The sequence below is a fragment of the Petaurus breviceps genome, unplaced genomic scaffold (genome assembly GCF_028583685.1).
Source record: "Petaurus breviceps papuanus isolate PSGF00001 unplaced genomic scaffold, PetGlider_PUasm1.0 175, whole genome shotgun sequence".
Classification (NCBI taxonomy): domain Eukaryota; kingdom Metazoa; phylum Chordata; class Mammalia; order Diprotodontia; family Petauridae; genus Petaurus; species Petaurus breviceps.
Window position 1 is genome coordinate 64,475,123 of NW_027185764.1, and position 23,255 is coordinate 64,498,377.

The 23,255-nt window shown below is 37.9% G+C and overlaps 1 long non-coding RNA gene across 6 annotated transcripts in view; it reads left to right on the forward strand.

Moving 5' to 3' along the window:
• Nucleotides 1-23,255, forward strand: part of LOC138159166 (uncharacterized) — a 322,195-nt gene that overhangs the window by 74,242 nt on the left and 224,698 nt on the right. The window lies entirely within an intron of this gene.

Genomic DNA, 23,255 nt, shown 5'->3' on the forward strand with positions numbered 1-23,255 from the left:
ATCTGGAACTCAAAATATTAAAAATAAATACATATTATAAGTTATACTTACATGTAATTGTAAATTGGAAAAAAAAGAATAATAAACATATAAAAAATAGTTAGAGGATACCGTTAGCTCAAAACAAAGGCATCTATTGAGATCTCCCACACTGCCCCTAAACCTGGATTGTGTTTCCCTACAAATACATACAGCGTTAAGTGAGAAGACTTGGCACATACAAGAACACATTAAGAATGAGCCATACATTTCCAGAACACATGAGACTGTAACACACTTACACTTCCAGTGCTGCAGGTTTCCAATGCTATTCCTCTTCTTGTGGTCTCATGTTGCTCCCCCCGTGTACAGGATCTTAGGTCACTCATCTGGCCTCCCTTAGTCTGTTCTTTGTAGCTTGACTCCCAACTGCCAGGGAAAATTCTCTCTTAAATACATGACTGGCTCTCTTCTCTACTGTTAGGGAAGTGGCCTCCACTGACTGCTTTCCTTTTGGCCTGCTCCTTCTTGGACAGTTAGTTTAGTTTTGTTTCAAGGTGCTGTAGTCAAGGTGTGTGTGTGTGTGTGTGTGTGTGTTGGTGGGGGAGGGGAGTAGGAGGGCAGTGGCAAGGAGATAGAAATCACTTCTCCTTGTTCTCAAAAACTGGATCCTTCCTCTATAGTAGACTCCTCTCTTGACTGCAGAGTTCTCCAGCTCCTTCTCTCTCTAAATCTGGCAAATTATTATTATTATTATTTTTAAAGCAATCGGGGTTAAGTAACTTGCTCAAGGTTACATGGCCAGTTATTTCTGGGTGTGGTGCTAAGTATCTGAGCCTGGATTTGATCCCCAGGTCATCCTGACACTGGAGCCGGTGCTCTCACTTGCTGAGCCACCTGGCCGCCCCTATAAATTAATTTTTTTTAAAGACCACCAGGGGCACAGTCAGATTTCAGCTCTTCAATGGCAAACTATGCTTCAATTATCTCAGCAACAACTTGTTTTTATTCATTTAACATATTAAGACCTCATTGTTACAATTACACACTTATTCTGTAATTTTATCAACTAGGCTTCAGGTGGAGGGGGAATCAATTCATCAAAGGTGTCCTGACCAATTCTCTTCTCTCCCCAATGGGAGAGTTCTTTTTTTATTTTCTTTTTTTAATTTTTTATTAACTTCTAGTTTACATCATTCATTTCTGCAAAATTTTAAGTTACAAATTTTCTCCCCATTTTCCCCCTGCCCACCACCTCAAAATAGTGATCCTACTGGATATCCCCTCCTTCAGTTTGCTCTCTCCCATATCTTCCCCCATCACCCCTCTGATTTTCCAGTAGGGCATGGTGGATCTCTATGCCCCAGTGCCTGTGTATCTTATTTCAATGGGAGAGTTCTTGAATGGAAAGTTCTTGAATGCAGAGGATAGGATATCATATGTAAAAGAAGATTAGGGTGTATTCCATATAATATAACCATACATGTAAAAGGATAGGCTTAAATATAATACTAATAATCTCAGGTATAATAGCTAATAATGATATTAATATACACATAAACAACACATTGCATACATATATACACCTATAGCCTATGTCTGTGACTCAGTCCTTCAGCAGCTCATATGTATGTATAGATGTATATATGTGTGTGTGTATGTGTATATATGTGCTTGTGTGTGCCTGTGTATGTATGCACATATGTCTCAATGTCCAGCCATACCTGCAACATTGCTTCTCAAACCCATTCTCATTAAAGTCTTTCAGTAGTTCAAGAGAATCTCTTACTAGGTCTATGGGATAATAATCATCTATTCTTTCTCTCATGGGGATTCAGGGTCTTTCCTCTACATTTTAGCTTCTGTTGAAGGTGACAATGTCTTCCACCTCTTTAAGGACAAATTCTCTCCTAGTGTCATTCTGGCCAACATCATTTAACATGCCAGCTAGGGCCCTGTCAGGTTCCCATTTACATTTGAGTTTGATATTGCTGGATTTTGGATATATAATCCAAACAAGTATACCAATTCTTGACTCCATTTTATAAATACAGTCACAGTCAGTGAATTACTATGGACCACGAGCTTGCTAGCTGAAGGAAGAAGATGCTATGGTTCTCTTAACACTTTAGCCATTACCAAGTAAATAATGTGTTTGAAGGGTACAATTAAAACCAATCACAGTCCACAATGCACTGCTGGCAGAGCCTGTAGACAGGAGGAACGTCAACAATCATTTATCAAGCACCCACTATGTACCATGAACTCTGTTAGGTGCTGAGGATACAAGGAAGGGCAAAAAACAGTTCCTGTGGGGCAGCTAGGTAGTGCAGTGAAAAGAGCACTGGCCCTGGAGTCAGTAGGACCTGAGTTCAAATCTGGCCTCAGATACTTGACTTCCTAGCTGTATGACCTTGGGCAAGTCAGTTAACCCCCAACTGCCTTGCCTTCCCCCCTCCAAAAAAAAATGTTCTTGACCTCAAGGAGCTTACAATCTAAAGGAAGAGACAACATGCAAATGACTATGTACAATAGGATAAATTTGGGGTAGTCTCAGAAGAAAGGCATGAAAATGAAGGACTGAGAAAAGCTTCTTGCAGAAGGGACTTTAACTGAGAATGACTTGAGGGAAGCCAGGAGGCAGAGATGAAAAAGATGAGTCCAGGCAGGGGAGACAGCCAGTGAAAATGCCTAGAATCTGGATATCCTGCATGCACGTGTGAGTGCATGAGTGTGTGAGTGTGTGTGTGTGTGTGTTTGTGTGTGTGTGCGTGTAACAGCAGGAAGGCCATTGTCACTGGATAGGAGAATATATACAAGAGATATGCAGTGGGAGAAGACTGGAGAGGTAGGAAGAGGTCAGGTTATAAAGGGCTTTGAAAACTAAACAGAGAATTTTATATTTGATCCTGATGGTAATAGGGAGCCATTGGAGTTTATTGAATGAGGGTCAGACCTACACTTTAGGAAGATCAGTGCAGAAGAAACCTGAGGAAAGAAGTCCAACCAGATTGTGAACCTGGGTGACTGGTTGGATGGTGTTCTCTGGACAGTAATATGGAAGTTAGGAAGACGTGAGAGTTTGGGAGAAAAGATGATAGTAGGAGAGAAGTTGGAGAAAAGGAAGGGTTTGGGAGAGAAGCTAAGATCTATATACCACAATTATCTACAGATATATAGCTTTATAGACCGCAGATCTATATATCACAAAAATCTATATATCGCAGTAGCCAAGTATTTTGGCCATGTCCAGTGTGACCTAATGTAGGTAGACTGAATTTGTATCTTCAAAGATGCTGCAATAATTACTTGGCCAGTCTTAGATTGAGTCAAAGGGTGTGTTCATGTTCCACCTAATTGTCACTTGGTGAATGGTTTAGTCACTCTAACATAGACCCAATGACTTGGGGCAAGTCACTTCATCTTCCTATTTTTTAGTTTCTCATAGTCCTACCCCTTTTTTAAAGAGCCATTGTAAGAACTGCCTTATTATTATTGTTAAGCAAATTCCTTTTATTACGGTATCTGGCTACCTCATAAATGCTGAGCACAATAGAATTTTATGAGTTAAATTGCAGCTTTCCTGAGCACACCTGTAAAATACAGACTCAATCCTAAATTGGGCAAACCAGAGACCTCAGGGCAGTGCAGAGCCATTGACTTCACATTCATGAATCAATTTAACCCTTGGATCTTTAAACCATAAAGATAGTTTTTTAGAAATAAAAATGGGCACATGATTCAAAAACCAAGAGACAGGGTTTAAGGGGAGAGAGATTAATGATGACCATGCTCACAGAGCTGACAGATTAGTCACTTTATCTAAAACTAGCAGGCAAAGTCCTAAAGTTAATCCCAAAAGGGCTTCTGCTATGTAGACATAAGTTACTGAAAGAAAAATTAATCTGAGTCATTGGGCTAACAACCACACTGAAGCCTTTTGTAATATGTTAGGCTGCTATTCTGTTGGTCTGCATTCCTGTATCTTTCCAGGGATTTCTCACCATAATCTTCTTGTTTCCTTATGCTAGTTCATCTTTCTTTGATAGTCTTGTAAAGTGACTGCTTATCTGAAAGCCAAGTTATCCTTTCTTGTGGTGTCTTTCAGTTGGAGTTCCTAAGGTCCTCTGTAAGATGCCCTAAATATTGAGTAGCAGATGGACTGGGACATTTCTAGTTGAGCTATGAGCTCATTCATGAGCCTTTTCATGAAACACTGGAGTATTTTCTCAGGATTTCTGCTCAATATAGCTAGATCATCCATGAGACAAAGCCTGAAGGGTCTGGGGACAATTTCCTGCATTTAGTCCTGAGCAACTGTCTATGCAGCACTTTTAAGTAGGTTCTGTCCTGGTAGCAACATAAACAAGAGCCCCTGTTTTATGTCTTCTATTTAATAGCAGTCAAAATGGACAATGAAATTTTTCTTCTACTTTAAAGTGGGCTGGGTTGCATTTTGGTCTTGAGGTTCAGGCTTAACATTTAAACACAACAAGCTTCTTCCTGATATAGTTCTCACAAATGTCTCTGGAATGCTATTTCATGTTCCTTTAATCTTATGGGCAGGGCCTACCAACATCTCTATAAATTATGAAAGAATCAGCAGCCAGCTTTTGTGGTCTAAATATAGGCCATAATCTTAAAGTGAGCTTTTTTAAAATGGAGGAAAAAATGTAGATGCATATTGAAAAATAATGCCAATTGTCTAAATTGTATTGAAAATAAAGGCTAATAAAATAATAAAATAATAAAAAAAATTAAAAAACACATTTGGGGAAAATGTAGCCTATATTGCTATCAATTGAAACATTACAGAAATACAGCAAAATTGTATTGTTGATGAAGTTGTGACTTGTTTCAACTATTCTGAAAATCAATTTGGATTTATGCAAAGAAAGAAAATAAAATGCATGCACTCTTTAACCCAAAGATTTCACTGCTAGAGACATATCCCAAGGAGATCAATGACAAAATGAAAGGATCTATACACACCAAAATATTTACAGTAATACTCCTTGTGGGAGCAAAGAATTGGAGACAAAGTAGATGCTCATTGATTAGGGATGGCTAAACAAATTGTGGTAGATGAATGTAATGAACTATTAAAGTGCTATAAGAAATAATGAATGCAATGAATACTGAGAAGCATGAAAAAAACCTACATGAACTGATGCAAAGTGAAGCAAGCAAAGCCAGGAAAACAATTTACATAATGATTACCAGAAAAAAAAAGAATCAAAGAACATCAACCATAAAGCAATTGAAACGGAATATCATGCAATTATAATGATAATCCTTGGGCTCAAAAATCTCCCTGTGTGTCTTTGCATAGCTGGGGGATGATGGATGTGAAACAATGCATACAATGCCAGACCTTTTCTTTGTTTTTTTTTTAATTCTTTTTTTTAAAGGGATGGTTCTCTGAGAGAGAATGGGTGTAGGGATGTAGTGGGAAATGTAAATGATATAAAAACAGAAGTCATCAATAAAAATTTATTTAAAAAATAGGGCTTTTCTTAATATGGCAGCTAAGCCCCAAATGGCTTCATGAACTTAGCATCCCTCCAGAGGGTGAAGACCTAAAAGAGTGGTAGATGCAAAGAGAAAGCTTGACAGCCACAATGCTGATGTGGAGGTGTGCTCTTTCCCCCTTTTCTTCTTTTTTTTTGGAAATCTTGCTCTAGTGCTTCATAGAGAGGAGTAGAACTGCCTTTTGATACTTAGATTTAGCCATCAATTCAGGAAATATTCATGAAGTACCTATCATGCTGAGAACCCAATGATAAGTGTTGGGGGAGTATACGAAGTTGAGTCTAGCATAAGTCCCTGCCCTCATGCTTCTAATAGTCTAGTGACTATAGTCACAAATAACTGCAATATTCACTAACATGTGTGTATGTTATATACTTACATGTATGTGTATATTATAAGCATTACATATGTGCAATATGTCTATATGTTTATTATTAAAATCATATATGTACATTATCTGCATACTCTCTCTTTCCACATATAGACATGCATATGCAATGCACATTAAAGAGCATGTAAAAGCAAAGTGTTTTGTGAAAGTCATTATCCGTAAGGGACATCAGAGAAATTTCCATGAAGGAGACGACATTTGAGTTCGATTTTAAAGTATAAGTAGAGCGTTTAATAGACAAGAAGGGAAAAGAACTTTGGAGGCAAAGAAAGTTACATAAACCAAGACAAAGAAGTGAAAATGTCTTAGAATGTTTTTGGGAGAGAAAGTAAACCCATTTGGGTGGAATATAGGGTATGTGATAAGACAGGAAAGACATGTTAAAGGCAAACTGGGGGAGCCTTAAATGACAGATAAGGGAGATTCCCAATGGATAAAGAGTAAACACTATTTCTTTTCTGCACAGCAGGAATATGACCTATGTGTAAGGGCAGCTTATGGCACCTACATGGTGTAGTGGATAGAGTGCAGGGCCTGGAGTCCAGAAGCTCATTTTCATGAGTTCAAATCTAGCCTTAGGTACTTATGAGCTGTGTGACCCTGGGCAAGTCACCTGCCTCAGTTTTCTCATCTGTAAAATAAGCTGGAGAAGGAAATGACAAAACACTTCAGTATCTCTGCCAAAAAAAACAACCCTAAATGGGGTCATGAAAAGTCAGATGATTGAAAAATGACTCAACAACAGCAAGAACAACATCTATATAGAAGATCAGTCTGGTAACAACATAAAGGAAGAAGAATTGGAATGGAGTGAAATTGGAAGCTACTAAAATAGGCCAGTGTGTGGGGATGAGGTCTTATATGAGGCTGGTAGCCCTGAGAGAAGGCACTAGATATAACAACTCTTGTGAAGACAGAATTGTCAAGACTTGGCAGCTGATTTGTTAGAGCAGAAAGGATGGAACAAATACCAGTTCTAGAATCAGAAGTCCTGGTACAAATCCTACCTGACACATTACATTGGGGACTCAGTTCCCTTCCTAAATTTCCAGGTTGTGAAATGAGGAGGAGGGAGGTTATATTAAGATGTCCTCAAAACTCTCTTCCAGGTTTGAATCAATTATCCTATGATGGCCTAGAAGAGTTAAAGAAGAGGAAAGAGTCAAATACACCACCAAAATTTCAACCTTGGGATATCGGTGGTAACACAGATAGAAAAAGCAGAAGGTTTAGAGGAGTGTAGAGATCAGAGAGTTTAGATACCCTAATGTTTATTGATTTATTTATTCATTCTGCAAACATGTAATATGCCCCTGTTGTATGCAATGTCCTGTAGTATTTCTTGAAAAAGATGCAGAGGGAAAGGAGGCCTTGTCCTTGTACTCTGCCATAGATATCTTTGCCTTCTTTATTCTTCTGTTCTTACTTATAAGTAGGTGTGGGCTTGTGAGAAGACCTTTGGCTTTTAAGCATCTTCAAAGACTTTAAACCACTTTTTCCTATAGTATTGGGGACAGAGCAAATAATAGTAACCATGGAAGCCAAAGGAAGGAGTAATAGGTTTTGCTGAACTTGAAAATTGAGTAGTAATTAAATGAATGGCTTGTAGCTTGGATTTTTCACTCAGGTGACAAGCCGCCTTATGGGAATGACAATGATATGGCGGACCTTTGCCCTGCATACCTCATTGGTTCAAGTCTAGAGGAAAAATTTGAAAATACATAATTGGCCCAGTGTTCTTTCCCCATGGGCCTGCCTCAGCCAGAACGCTTCCTAAAATATTTATTCAGAACAGCTGCTGACAAAACACTATTGCTTCTGGCGAGGCTATGGGCTAAAAATCTGCCCCTGAATGTTGGCCTTCCATCATTTCTGAGTAGATAGGCCTGGGGAGAAGAGAGTCCACCAGTCCTGAGACTTATTCCCTGTGGAGATAGCAGAGTAGTAGTCAGAGCCCTTTTGACCTTCTCTTATGCCACCATTTATAGGATCAAAAATAAAGGAGGCCTATTTTCATTTTGGAAAGAAATATGAAAACATCCTTAAAGATGGGAAACAGTCCACTCTGCGGCAGATCCTAGATTCAGAATCAGAGGACCCAGATTCAAATTCTGGTTCTGCATGGGTGACCATTTTGATCATGGATTTTGGTTCATTGTCATTAATGGTATAATAATTTTCTGGGATTCAGTTTTCTCATCTATAAATTAGGAGTTGAATTTGATGACCATTTACATCCTATCTAAATGTATGATCTTAATTACTACATCATCCACAATTCACCTCACTTAGGTAGGAATGAGTATCCAACGCCTTGTACTGGATAGAGGTTACCATCCTCCAACTCCAATTTAATCATTCATTTAGGCAAAGGGACTGGCCTTGTAATTTCATTGATATAGGAAACTCCCAGGTAGAGTGGCTTCTTCATCCAAAATAGGATGGCATCTTTTTAGCAACTTATAGTTTTAAAGAGCAACCTAGAATTGAGAAGTTAAGTGATTTCCCTAGGGTCACACAGCCAATACAACTCCATGTTTGTTTCTTTTGGTTTTAGGACCAGTTCTCTAACATCAACTATGGAAGGCTGCCTCTTAGTCACTTCTTTATACTAATTAATAAGACTTAATTAGTTATTATTAATCACATTGATGAATCATTAATTATATACAATATGGTATGAATAGCATATTATAATATATACCATATATTCTTAATTATATAGCAATTTATTTTTGATTATTTATGATGATATTATTGGCTATATTAATTTTGATTAATGATATATTAGTAATTGTTTGTACTAATTCACTAGTATTTCAAAGCTAAAATTCAATTCCATTGAACAAGCGTTTATTAAATAGCTATACTGTTCTAAGTGCTGAGGCGGGTCAGTCTAGGGAGTTCCAAAAATCTTTAAAAATATAATCCCTCTTTACAATGAGTTAACAGTCAAGTAGTAGAGTTAAGACAGGTAGACAAAAAACTATAATACAAAATCCAGAAGAGGTCAGATAAGGGATACAAAGTGCAATGTAAACACCAGCTATTACTTGGACATTCTCTGTCAGGTAAGTTTGAATTATGTCAGAGAACCTCAGAATTTGAAGGTACCTCAGAGATCCTCTAATGCAACCAATACTTGTACAAGAATCCTTAGTACAACATACCCAACACATAGCTGGTATTCATTTCAAGACCTCTGGTAAGAGGAGAAGTTACTACTTCCTGAGGTATCCCCTTCCAGTTTGGGATAGCTATAATTATTAGTAAGTTTTCTTTTCTATCAATCCTAAATTCACTTTTCTTTGCCTTCAAAATCAGAAGTTCTTGATTCTTTTCCCCTTATCCCCACCACTGAAGACACATAAAATAAATCTAATCTCTCTCTCTTTTTTTTTTTTTTTTTGCTTTTTTGGAGAGCAATTGGGGTTAAGTGACTTGCCTAAAACCACATGGCTAGTTTCTTGTGTTAAGTGTCTGAGGCCGGATTTGAACTCAGGTCCTCTTGATTCCATGGCCAGTGTTCTATTCATTGTGCTGCCTAGCCACCCCCTAATCTCTCTTTCATAAAACATTTATATGGAATTCAGCAAGCACTCATTAAATGATTACTCTATGTTAGGCATTTATAATGGTAATGTAAATGGGAAGATCTTTCCCATCCATTAATAGGCCTATGTGACCTGCTTGAGTTACATGGAAGCGTGAGTCACATGACTGTGGTGGAAGGAGCTTGCCAAAAGGGTAGAGCAGGCCAGCAGCAAGCTGTGAGTATTTGTTTATGGAAGGCCCTTACAGGGGGAAGGTTTGGGGATGGTAGTGCCCTCTGCATTGTTATTGTGTATAGATTTCTTTGTTGCTATGGTGGATTTGGATTTCTGGTGTTGGGATTCAGCTTTCAGGTGTTTGAATAAATGTTTTAGTTCTGCCTTCCATGTGGAGAGTCTGTTATATCTTGCAATTGTGAATTATGCTGGCATATTCATAGCCACTATAGGTGCTGTAAATATAACATTGCCATTACAGCACTGTGCTAAGCCTAAGGGAAAGAAAGAAAGGACAAGCTTTCAAATGCTAGAATATGGTTAACAGGCTTCCCCTCAGTCTTCTTTTCTCCATTCTAAATAGCTCTAGTTCCTGCAACTGATATTTGATTTAGAAAACTTTCACTATTTTTTAAAGGGATTTAAATGTTAACTAAAACTTGATGCAGAAGAAATATCTTTGCAGTATTCTCAAAGGTTAAATTATGTCAGTTTCCCATTAATTTTATATGTATGTGATAATTATGAATGTGCACATAAAATCACAATCAGGAAGCACATTTGTTGCTTTATTGCATTCAATGGAAAGGAAGCTACACTTGTATCAACGTAAAAGCAAATATAATGTTTCAACATGGTTTTATGCAACCAAAGACTAGTATTACATTTCAGTATTTATGGGAATGAGAAAAATTGACTGATGTTACATATCAAAAAATTTAAATTTTAACATTGCCACTGGAACTTAAACACACACACACACACACACACATATATATACACTAAAGATACTTATTGGGAACTACATATCTTAAACTGATAGCTTATTGAAAATGTACATTTCTTATATATGTATACATACATATATGTCTATATAGGAGGGTATATGAGCATGTGAATACATATGTGAGTGTGTGTATGTATGTGTTCAGGTATATAGAGACAGGGCACAATAGGAAGGGATGATACTTAAAAAGTGAAATTGAGAGGTAAGAGAGGAATATAATGAGAGGAGATGGGGAGAGACAGAATGGGGTAAATTATCTCATATAGAAGAGGCAAGGGAAAATGGTTACAATGGAGGGGAAGAACAGAAAGGCAAAAGGGAATGGGTCAACCTTACTCTCATTGAATTTGGCTTAGGGAGGGAATGACATACACACTAAATAGGGCATCTTACCCTACAGGAGAGTAGAGGGGAAGGGGATGAGAGGGGGATGATGGAGGGGAGGGCAGATTGTGGGGGAGGGTAGTTAGCAGCACACTTGAAAAGGGACAGGGTCAAAGTAGAGAATAGAATAAGTGGGGGGGGGGCAGGATAGGATGGAGTGAAATATAGTCAGTCTTTCACTATATATCCACTATGGAAATGTTTTGCATAGCTACACATGTACAACCTATATTGAATTGCTCATCTTCCCAGTAAGAGTGGGTGATGAAGGAGAAAGGGGAAGAATCTGGAATTCAAAGTTTTAAAGTCAAATGTTTAAAAAAAATATTATTATTATTATTATTATTATTATTACATGCAACTGGGAAATAAGATATACAGGCACTGGGGTATGGAGATCCATCTTGCCCTACTGGAAAGTTGGGAGGGATGGGGGAGGTTATAGGAGAGAGCAGATTGGGGGAAGGGGTATACAGTGGGATCACTGTTTTGGGGTGGTAGGTAGGGGAAAGATGGGGAGAAAATTTGTAACTCAAAATATTGTGGAAATGAATGATATAAACTAAAAATAAAAATAAAATTTAATAAAGAAAAATGTACATTTCTGAGACTAAAGGGATATTACATTAAAGGGAATACAGGTTACTTTAACCAGAACAATCCTGTTTTACATTGACATTGGTTGAAAGAAGGAATTTGGACCAAAGATACTATACTCCAATATGAGCACATAATGTACACTATGAAAGTGGTTAAAGACATTATTTTCTACATAAGATCCCTTTAAGCCTAATTTTACAACTTAAATGGATTATTTTTATGTCCCCAGATACATTTTACTGCCACTATTTACCTCATTTCTCCATGAGCTAAGGAAAACATCTACTTATATAGGAGGCTATAAATTAAAATACTGATTTGCCTGGTATTGCTCTCTCAAATAAACCTTGGCTGGGTTCACAAAGTTAAAAAAAAAAAAAGGAAACTTTCATAATCCTAGTTGCCTTCCTCTGGGTGACTTTTTGGCAAGTCGGTGTCCTGTCAAATATGGCACTCAAAACCCAATGAAATATCCCAGATGTGGCCCCACCAGGGCAAAGTGCAAAAGGACCATCACCTAGTTTGTTATGGACACTATATTTCTTAATTCAGACTGAGATCTCATTATTAAATTCAGCATATGCATTTATTAAGTGCTTATTGCTATGTGCTAAGCACAGGGGATCCTGTCCAAATGCAGATTTAGGAAGTTTCAGAATGTCAAAAAGCCAATAAAAGGAAACATGGAATTCACAACAAGACACTAAAGGAAGTCAGCTTTATTGAGGGAAGGCACTCACAAAATGAAGGGGTAGTTAGAGAGAATGAATACAGACCAGTGTGATGGGTTCTTGGATAGAGATAGGTACCCCACTGGGTCCCCAAAGGAAATGGGCTCTCCTCTCTTCAATAAAATCTGGTGGTATTTATATGGTTTTTATTTGGGTCTGGCATAATCAGATATTTGGGGAAGGGAATGAGACATTTGGACCTGGGGACTAGAGCTGATTCATGCTAGTAATGGGGAAGAAAGACTCATGGGGAATTGAAGGCTAGTTGATATTCAAATCACCTTCCTGCTCCCCAAAATGAGACATTTTTAACTTCATGATTTCATTTTTCCTGGTTAGTATTCATCAATTTAGAACAGTTGTCATTCTGATGCCATTAACACAGCCCAAGAATGGATAGTATTTGTCAGTGGTAAACATGTTCATACTTTTCCAGGAATTACTAGCATTAAGCATCTTGCGTTTAATTCTCAGAGCTTTCGAATGGGAAACAGAAGATATTTACATAGTAAAGAGCTGGTGTTTTATACATTCAACCCTTAAGATTCATGACTTTGCCAAAAGGCTTCAAGGACTTTTCCCACTATAAAACTGCAAGTAATTTAAAAGTTTCAAAAGCACACCACAAGCATCAGGGACAGCCCTCTCACTTTATTCCTCTTCCCAGGCAGGTCAGCCTACAAAGATGGGGCTTATTCTGTTGCTTGAAGGAAGGCAGGTAATTAGACTGCCTGGCAGCATGGCCCACCTGGACAGTTTCTGGTTCTGAAAAACCCTAGCTTCAGAAAGGAGCATTTTCCTATTAGACCCTGGAGATTAAATGAAGTGATTTGAATTTGGCAGGGGTGTGAAAGGGTAATGGGAAGTCAAGAGCACAGAGTTCCTTAAACTGTGAAAGCTCTCCCTGTCCCACCTCTGAAAATAGGCCCCAGGGAGTATCAACATTGCGGGTTGATTGAAGGGTGATTTTTAGAAACCAGCAGGGAACCTGGCTCCCTGCAGATCTCCAAGCCTTGAGAAATTCCTTCCTAGTGACTTTAACATTATGAACTTAGAGGAGATGTCATATCCAGAGGCCACTCTGGAAGATCTAGCTGAGTTTAAGGAATTTACTCCTGTTCTTAAACTGCCCCCCAAATCCTTTCCTATTGTAGAGAAATTCGGAAAGCCAAGAATCCATCTACAAGGCTCCAAGGTAGCCCAAGATTCCTGGCTTGGGTCACAGAAAAAGAACACATAAAATGTTTATAGCAGCTCTCTTTGTGGTGGTGAAGAACTGGAAATTTCAGGAGTGCCCATCAACTGGGGAGTGGTTGAACAAGTTGTGGTCTATGATTGTGATGGAATACTATAGTGCTATATATAAGAAATGGTGAGCTCAATGATCTTAGAAAACCATGGAAAAACTTGCATGAAATAATGAAGAGTGAACAGAGCCAAGAGAACATTGTATGTAGTAACAGCAATATTGTTTTAAGAAATTTAAATGAATAAGTTATTTTGATTATTACAAATACTCTAACTATAAAGGACATATGAAGAAAGATGCTATCTGCATCTAGACAAAGAACTGATAAATAGAAGTGTGTATAGAATAATTTTACGTGTATGTATATAGGCTTGTATATATGTCTACATGTATATTTATCTGTGTCTGTTTATCTACTTGTATTTAATTGTAGCCATCTCCAGGGGACTGGGGAAAGGAAGAAAAAAAAGAAAAAAATTTACATGATAATTTTTTTGTATATTTAAAAGGAATAGCAAGTTGTATATAGCAGATTTACAGTTTCATATGCCATCATTGTTTTATTGTCCTATGTTATGGAAAGGCTTGTTTTATTAAATAACTTTTTAAAACCCACTTCTGGAGGGCCTGGGTTTGATTCCTGGCCCTGATACTTCTTAGTTGTGGGAACTTTGGTAAAGTCACTTCACCATTTTGGACTTCAGTTTCCTCATCTCTAAAATGAGGGGCATGGACTTGATAATTGGGAAAAATCTCCTTCCAGCTCTATATCCTAAAATCGTTAGAACCCCTTGAGATTACCTGAAACTAGAAACTAGCCCAAATTCATGGTGCAGGCTGCCTGGCTCTATTCTAGAAGGCAGGGGTGGAAATGCTTTGATTTCCAGTCCAGGGTAAACTGAGGGTGAAACAAATATGTATGTAACAGAAGATTATTGTGATGTGAGAAATGAGGGAAAAGTTGACGTCAAAGAGATTTATATGAACTGATGACCAAAATGAGCAAAACCAGGAGAACAGCTTATATAAAAACAGCAATGTAATAAGTAAACTTCAAAAGCTCTAAGAACTCAGATCTAGATGACACAGTAGATAGAGCACTGGGCCTAGAGTCAAGAAGACCTGAGTTCAAATCCAGCCACAGATCATTGCTAGCTGTTTGACCTTGGGCAAGTCACTTAACCTCTTTGTCTCAGTTTCTTCATCTGTAAAATGGGGAAAATAGTAGCACCTACCTCTCAGGGTTGTTGTGAGGATATTATGAGATAATATTTGTACAGCACTTAGTACAGTGCCTGGCACATAGTAAGGGTAATTTAAATGTTAGCCATCGTCATTCTCATCATTATCAGTGCAATGACTATCCATAATAAAAAGGAAGAATGTTGAAGCATGCTATCCACCTTTTGACAAATAGGAGATAGAGTCAGGAGTAAATCAAGACATATTTTTGGTATGTTTGTTTTTCTTGACTATGCATATTTCTCACAATGATTTTATAAATCATTATAACATTATAATTATAATAACATTAAACATTATAAATCAAAGTGAGAGTAAAAAGGGAAAGAAACTATATTTGTTAATTTTAGAAATCACATTTTTATCCTTTTCTGTTTTCTTTTCTTTCTTCTTATACTTTTGTTTAATGGGTGAATGCTTTGTAGTGCAAACTGGCATTCCTTTACTGGTGATGGTCTTTTTGCAATTTGTAAAATACTCTCTTTGTTGATGAAACTCTGGAGTCTGAGGACAAGGTGTCTGTGTGAGATGAATCTGATGTTTCTCTCTGATGGCACCTGGTTAGTTCCATTGATCTGTATTCTGTTCCTTGATCATAGTACTGCTAGGGAATTTTCCTGATCGTTTTCCTAAAAACATTGTGGTTAGACTCTTCACAATGTTCTGGTAATCTGATGACTCAAATTCTTCTTCAGGCTTTGCTTTTTAGTTCTTACATCTCTGCTTGTAAATAAAGCCTTCGAGCCTTAGTTGCGTTATCTTGTGTGTGTGTGTGTGTGTGTGTGTGTGTGTGTGTTATCTTTAAACCATGTTTTTGCTGCATATTCTGTTACATCTGCCAATTGACCTTGCAGTCTGAGAATTTTATTTGATATTGATTTCCATACCTTTATCCAACTTTTCATTATATTCTCAGTGGTCTTTTTTCCCCTTTTGTTGTCAATTTACTTTGTTTTGTCTTTACTGATGGTAAACTTCCCATTCTAGAGTGATGTTCTTAACATGAGGTTCTTGAACTAAGGCATATTTTTTAATAACTGTACTTCAAAATAATTGTTTCCTTTGCAATTTTATATATTTTATTTTATGCGTTTTAAAACATTATTCTGAGAAAGGGTCCATCAGTTCTTGATCTAGATATTCTTTTTTCCCCACCATCAGATTATATTTTACATACATTATGTTATTTGACCCTTACTATATCTCTGTGAGGTCAATGCTACTATTATCCTTATTTTCAAGATGAAGAAACAAAGACTAAGAAAAGATTAATAATTTGCCCAGGGTCACAAAGCTAGTAAGTGAGACAAGATTTGAACTCAGGTCTTCCTAAGATCCCTTAAAATGATTATTATTCAACTTGGTGTGTCTTTTTGTTGAACCATTTTAATTTAGTGGTCTATTATTGATGTTACTTTGTTATTTTTTCCCATCTGGTTACTTATATTTAAAATCTTTTTATCCATTTATCCATAATTTTCATTGTTTTAGAGGCTATATTCCTTGGACTTTGCTTTTATTTTTCTGAGACTATTCTCTTTTCACAATCCTTCAGCTGACCTCTGCTCCCTCCCCTTTTCATTTCTCCCCTTCCTCTTTTGAGGTATTTATATTGAGTAATATATTCTTTTTCAATTTATATAATAGCAAGGGAGAAAATTGAACATGTGTTTTTTTACTTCTCTGACATTTTTTCCAGAATGCCTTGTAGGTTTTTATGCCTTTTCTTCCCTCTAAAATGTATACAAGACATTTCTGGGTGACTTGCCCTGTTCCTTGTCTCAGCAGGCAGTAAGTATAAAGTATGTGGAAATGTCTCTGGAATGTGAGGCTTTGAAGGAGTACTAAACAACCCAGAAATGAATGGACAAAGAGATAGAAGAGCTAGGAAGAAAGCACTGCAGCATTTAGAGAGAGATGAACGGAAGACTTGGCCATAACTAAAGAGAATGAACACTATAGCAGTTGAGAAGGAGATGAGTATTTGCTAGATATTGTACCCTAGACAGCTGTTTGAAGAGATTCCAGAAGGCTCCTAGGCTGAGAGTGTTTATGGGATGGGACCTCAGGAGTTGGGACAGGAAATACCTCAACAAGAGACTACTGCTGATGTTGACCTGTAACTGTGAATTGAATTGATTCTTTTTTGTACCTGCTGATTTGAGGGTGTTATAGGGTGGGGAGGATGATTCAGAAGATAGATAGACAGACAGACAGGTTGACTGCTGATAGACATAGCTATCGATACAGATACAGTTCATTTTCAAGACTTTGATGACATTTGAGTAATTGTCAGTGGTCATGAGAAAAAGAATGGGGGGAAGTAAGAGCTCATGAGCAAGTAAACTGTAGGTTCTAAATATCTGTCTATGACACTGGGGCATTACAGGGGCAAATCTACTCAGCAACCTTCAGTTAGAATATCACTGCCAAACCCTTCTGCAAAGAGAGCCTATCTTTCATTGATATTCAGATCTCCCAGATGAAGGGCATCCCTTTACCACTACAGGTTTGTGCATTCTCTGAAATTTAGTCTTAGGGAGTTGCCTAGAGCAGAAATGACAAACTTATAGCCCAAGGCAAGAGTCCAGCAAAATTCTGGGCCAGAATCAGATCAAAATATAATTGGAAAATGTTTCTAAAAAATAAATGAAAATTCATTGCAACATATCTAGTGTCAATGTGTGTGCGTATGTGTGTGTGTGTGTGTGTGTGTTTGAAGTCAATATGCAGCCCTCCAAGATCTATTTTTGTTCATTTTTATACAGTTGACCTAGAACACACTTAAGTAACTTGTCCCGGGTCACACAGTAAATACCAGAGATAGGATTTGACTCCAGATCCTGTGACTTTAGAGGTCTAGGTAGACAGAGTGCTGCTCCTGAAGTCAGAAAGACTCATCTTCATGAGTTCAAATCCAGACTCAGACACTTGCTAGCTGTGTGACCCTAGACAAGTCACTTAGTCCTATTTGCCTCCATTCCTCCTCTATAAAATGAGCTGGAGAAGAAAGTGGCAAACTACTCCAGTATCTGCCAAGAAAACTCCAAATGATGTCACGAAGAATCGAACGTGACTGAAAATGACTTAACAATAGCAATCTCTGACTCTGGAGCCAATGTTCTTTCCGCTGTCCCAAGTTGCTTCCAACCCATCAGGGGAGCTGAGGTAGGAACACTGAGAAGCATGATAAAAATCAGGTTAGGGACTAGATCTGTTTTGTTGCTATAGGGAACTCTCTTTACCACTGGAGGTCAGGACATTCTTTAAAATTTATGGTTTCAGGGAGTTGACTGGGGCACTGAGAAGTTAAGGGCCTTGTTCAGGGTCACATGGTCAGTGTGTATTAGAGAAAAAACTAGAACCTTGTTCTTTCTGGCTCCCAGGCCATCTCTCTATCACCACAACAACAATGATTAAAAACAACAGTTAGCATTGACATAGCACCTACTATGGGCCAGGCATTGTGCTAAGTGCTTTTTGAGTATTATCTCATTATGAACTCACCACAATCCTGGGAGGTAGGCGTTATTATCATCTCCATTGTACAGTTAAGGAAACTGAGGCAAACAGAAGTTATACAGCTAGGAAGTGTCTGAGGCCAGATTTGAGCTCAGGTCTTCCTGACTCCAAGTCTGGTATTCTATCCACTGCACCACCTAGCCACAAGGAAAAATCAGAATATGATAAATTCACAGGAGGACACTAATGTGTCATGCAACAAAGAAGAAATCACTTTGACTTGGGGAGAAGAAAGAAGTTTTCACACTGAGAAGACATTTGACTTGGACAAGTAGGCTACTCTTGAACTGTAGTCTGTTACCTAGGGAAGGAGAACATTCCAAGAATTTGCCAGGATTTAGGACCAGTGTGAGCAAAAATGTCAAAGTGAAAAGTCATTAGATGTTTTCAACAGGTTAATTAATGAAATTAATTTATTTCATTATTTTATTCTAGTCATTCTCTTAATATATTATTTTAGTTTTGTTATTATTAATTTATTACTTAAATAAATATCAATCATTTAAATAAATCATTACTATTTTGGTATATTGTTTTTAAAATAAATTATTATTTTAATAAACTTATTGCTTTAATTTACTTATTTTAATAAAGTTATTTTTAGTGACTTGTTATTTAATCCATCAATACACAATAAATATATCATTGTGTGTTATATATATATTACATGATGAGGAGCAGCATGCAATAAGGTTGGATATTACTTCTAACATATCTGTAAAAGCCATCAATGGGATGGAAGTTGGGTTTCTCCCCAGAGCCCTACAGTGGAACAGAACGGCTTATGAAGATTTATATCAGTGTGGAGGAACTGAAGAAGAAGGATATATGCCAATTCAAGACAATCCTTTTTCTAACCATGTCCCATCCAGGAACCTTTCAGGAGAGGAGTAAATGAAATAAAATATGGATGGAATCAAATTAGAAGCAATCAAATAAATACGATTATATAGGTTACTTATGAGCCTTCTCTTCTGACTCATCAGAGGACTATGACCCTGAATCACCTGATGGCTTCAGTCTTCCCAGAAATGTCCATATACAGGAAGAAGGTGATTGGTGTGCTCAGGAAAGCAGCTGGGTATGGGGAGAAGAATGCCGGGCTTAGGACATGCCAGACTTGACTCATTTTTCCTTCAGCCTATGTGTTCTGGGCAACTAGTTCTTGTGTTATTCATTACTAGGAGATGTTTCCTGTTTGGGGAAACATAACACTGACCAGATTTCTCTTCTCCCCTTGTCTTACTCCTCCTTGGAGCATAGTTGGAGATGGAGCTAGTTGGTACCGTCTAGAGAGACCCATATTTAGATACAGAAAGACTTGAGTTCAAATCCTAACCCAGATCCTTGCCAACTACATGACTATGGGCAAACCACTTTGCCTTCATCGGCCTCAGCCCCTTATCTGTAAAATGGGGAATTATAATAGTGCCCATTCATAGAATTATGATGAGTATCGGATGAGATAATATATGTAAAGCACTTTATAATAATAATAACATTTATATAGAGTTTACTGTGCCAAGCACTATACAATTACTATCTCATTTGATCCTCCTAACAATCCTGGAAAGTAGGTGCTATTTTTGTCCCCATTTTACAGGTGAGGAAACTGACACAAACAGAGGTTAAGTGACTTGTTCAGGGTCACATAACTAGTAAGTATCTGAGATTGGATTTGAACTCAGGACTTCTTAACTCCAGGCCCAGAGCTCCATCCACTGAACCACCCAACTGCTATATAAATGTGATCTATTATGATTTTCCCTCATTAGGATGGAAGCTCCTTGAAGGTAGGGTCCTATTCTTTTTTTTTTTTTTTTTTGGCCTTCCTTTGTATCCCCAGGGCTTAGCACAGTGTCCTAATTATAGTAAATGCTTAACAAATGCTTTCTGATTGGCCAACTGGTTTGGTTGATTATCTGTGCACATTTCATTTCCTCCCCCCCTTCCCCATTAGATTATAAACTCCTTGAGATTAGGACCTGCTTTTGTATCCCTGTGATTATATTTTTCTCCCTGTTAATTGAATGTTCATCAAATTTTTGGTGTATGAATTGAAAACTTTCATTTATACTTTCATTCTTCCATTCAACTAATCAATTAACCAATCAATCAAAAAGCATTTATTAAGTACCTATTCTGTTCCAACTGCTGGAGATACATAAAGGAAAAGAGATGCTGCCTGCAAAAAGCTTATATTCAGACCAGTTATTTTGTCTAGAGAAACTAGCAATTGGGGGGTGGGGGTGGGTGGGCAGGAGAGGTGTCAGTAGCAGTTTGTGTGCATGCTGAATTTTGAAGGTGACTAGGGATTTGAAGAGGAATTTTAAGTAGGAAAAAGCATATTCCATGCATAAGGGCGTAGTCTGTTCAAAATCACAAGATTGTGATGCAAGAGCAAGAAGGTCAGTTCGTCTGGACCAAAGCATTTGTGAATAATAATATAATATCTCCAAGGCTTAGAAAGGTTAGGTGGAACTAAACAATACAGGGTTATTGTGAAGGAGTGAATGAATAAGAAAAAAACCATTTATTAAGTGCTTATCATGTACTAAGGACTGGCATAGAAACAGGAAAACCAAGGCAGTCCCTGTGGTCCAGGAGCTCATGAGGGAGGTGGTGGTTTTCGGTCATTTCAGTCATGTCTGACTCTTCCTGACCCCATCTGGAGTTTTCTTGGAAAAGATACTGGAGTGGTTTGCCATTTCCTTCTCCAGATCATTTTACAGATGAGAGAACTGAGGCAAAAAGGGATAAGTGACTTGCCCAGGGTCACACAGCTAGGACATGTCTGAGATTAGATTTGAATTCAGCTCTTCCTGACTCTAGACTTTGCAATCACTGTGCCACTAAGCTGCCCCCAGATTGAGGGAGGCAACAAATTAAAAAACAAATAAACAACAAATCAGTTCCAGAGCATGTGGAAAGAATCTGCTATGTGTAAGACTCTCAGTAACCTGGAGGATAGAGTTCTGCTCTTAGAGTCAGCCTCATTAGATGTGAGACCCTGGGTAAATTACCTAACCTCTCTGTCTCTCAGGAAAGTCCTAGGATTGTTCTACTGAGCCCTGTGTCCTGACATTCACCATGCCAGGTTTCTCTTCGCTCTGTCACTCCTCACAGTTCTGTCTGGTAAACACTGTTATATATAACGCCTAGCAACAGTAGATGTTCAATAAATGTGGAATTAAGTTTAATCGAATCCAATTGTCTAAGGAAGTTCCTCCACATTTCCATTAGGTCCTGTATTCCCTAAAGAGCTGGAATTGAAAACTCCTCTCAAGTCAGAGTACCGGGCTTTGCTAATAAATACCTCTGTGTGTGGTCCTTAACAATTCATTTCCCTTCTCCAGACTCTAGTTTCTTCTGTTGTAAAGAGAAAGTGTCAAATTAAATGATCAGTGAGGTGGGCAGCTAGGTGGCACAGCAGGTAGAGTGCTGTCCTGAAGTCAGAAATACCTGAGCTCAAATCCAGTCTCATATACTTACTAGCTGTGTGACCCAGGGAAAGTCACTTAACCCTGTTTGCTTTGGTTTCCTTATCTGTAAAATGAATTGGAGAAGGGAATGGCAAACCACCTCAGTGTCTGTGCCAAGAAAAACCCAATGAGGTCACAAAGAGTCTGACACAACTGAAAAATAACAAAACAATAAAGTGATTTCATGCTGTGGATACCATCCTTTTGTGAAACTGGAATCCTGATAATACAGATAAAATAGTAAAGCCATGTGTATTCTGTCTTTGAAGTCAGAGAGTTCTGGGCACATTCAACACTTACTAGCTCTATGACAATGGGCTTTCTGAGCTTTGTTTTCCCAGCTGTAAAATGGGCATGATAACATTACTACTATCTACCTCACAGTATTCTCATAAGAAAAATGCCTTATAAATATTAAAGTGCTATAGAAAATTGAATTATTATTATAACTTGTTATGGTAACTAGGGGTGATGGCAGAGAGAAGATAGGGAAGAGTGAGTCTTTTTTAAATCCTTTTTCACATTGAAGACTGATATAGGGGGAGGTAGTATTATGTTGTTATTCGGTCATTTCAGTCATGTCTGACTCTTCATGACCCCTTTTGGGGTTTTTTTAGCCAAGGTCCTGGAATGTTTTGCCATTTCCTTCCCAGATAATTTTATCGATGAGGAAACTGAGGCAAATAGCATTAAGTGACTTGCCTAAGGTCACACAGCTAGTAAGTATCTGAGGCTGGATTTAAACTCAGGTCTTCCTGACTCCAGACCCTGTCCTCCATCCAATGTATATAAGAGAACATTTATATTTTTGTTGTTCAGTTGCTTTCAGCCATGTCTGTCTCTCTCTTTTTTTATAAAGCAATTGGGGTTAAGGAACTTGTTCAAGGTTACATGGCCAGGTGTTTCTGGGTGGGTGCTAAGTATCTGAGCCCAGATTTGATCCCCAGATCATCCTGACTCTGGGGCCGGTGCTCTTACTTGCTGAGCCACCTGGCCGCCCATGTCTGTCTCTTTGATCCATTTTATTGTTGTTGTTGGCAAAGATATTGGTGTAGGCACACATGCATACATACATATATATGTACATTTACATATATATGATTATTATTTTTCAAAAACAGTAGGGAAAGACAAGATAATCCAGTGGCTAGTCTTGAACCTTGTTATGATTTTCAATGCTATTAATGGCTAACCTTAGGTGAATCTTTTAAACACACTCAGTTTTCCTATCTGTTAAATGGGGTAGCATTTCCCTTGCTTTTTTTTTTTTTTCATCTGGTTATACATCTTCTTAGTGCATCATCCCTAAAATGATGCCAAAAAGGCAGATCCTTCTGACAAGGAATATTCGAATTAATAATGTGATCCATCTATTGTAATGTCACCAGACAGCTCAAAGATGGGGACTTGGTATTAAAAATATCTCCCCCCCCCTTTTCCCTCTTTTCTACCTTTTCTCCCTCAATAATATAATCTTAAGCATTATCTTGGGAATTACAGAAGGCAGTTTTTACTCTTTGATATTTTCTCTTTCCATGTGACTAAGATACCTGTGGAATAGTTGTGTTTATGGAGCCTGGGAACCCAGA